The sequence below is a fragment of the Myodes glareolus genome, chromosome 21 (assembly GCF_982192425.1).
Source record: "Myodes glareolus chromosome 21, mMyoGla1.1, whole genome shotgun sequence".
Lineage (NCBI taxonomy): Eukaryota > Metazoa > Chordata > Mammalia > Rodentia > Cricetidae > Myodes > Myodes glareolus.
The window spans coordinates 20,916,172-20,916,689 of record NC_142046.1 but is presented as its reverse complement, the minus strand read 5'-3'; positions in this window follow the sequence as shown (position 1 = coordinate 20,916,689).

Sequence of the window (518 nt, the reverse complement as noted above, 5' to 3'; positions counted from 1 at the left end):
CCCCGCCCCCGCCCCAGGCCCCTCCCCGAGGCTCCGCCTTGAACCACCTAACCTCAATTCACTGCACTGAGGACTCCGGTCTCCGATCACATAGCCACGCCCCTTCATCCTCCAGGCCTATCTGTCCACGCCCTCGCCCAACTCAGCGCCAATAAGACCTCGCTTATCTCCATATGGACACTCCCCCTCACATACCCCACTCCCGGTTCTTGCTTCCCGCCCGATGTGACCGCGCCCCTTACTCAAGCCTGGCCCTCCGCATCTTTGTCACTACCAGCTTAGAACAGCAATGAGCCCTGGGCACTCTACGTCTTTTACGCCGGTCAGCAGAGTGTTTAAGAGAAAGTCGTCCGGAAACGCTGCAGCGATCGGGCCAGGATTCCTGGGACAAGTGTGGACGGTGCACCGCAGAGTTGCCTATCAACGACTTCAAGCCAGGTGGGAGGCTTGAAGGATAAGCTGCTCAGGAATTGACAGAGCTCGGCCGCTGGCCCCGCCCAGTGCGTGTTCTTCGGTAG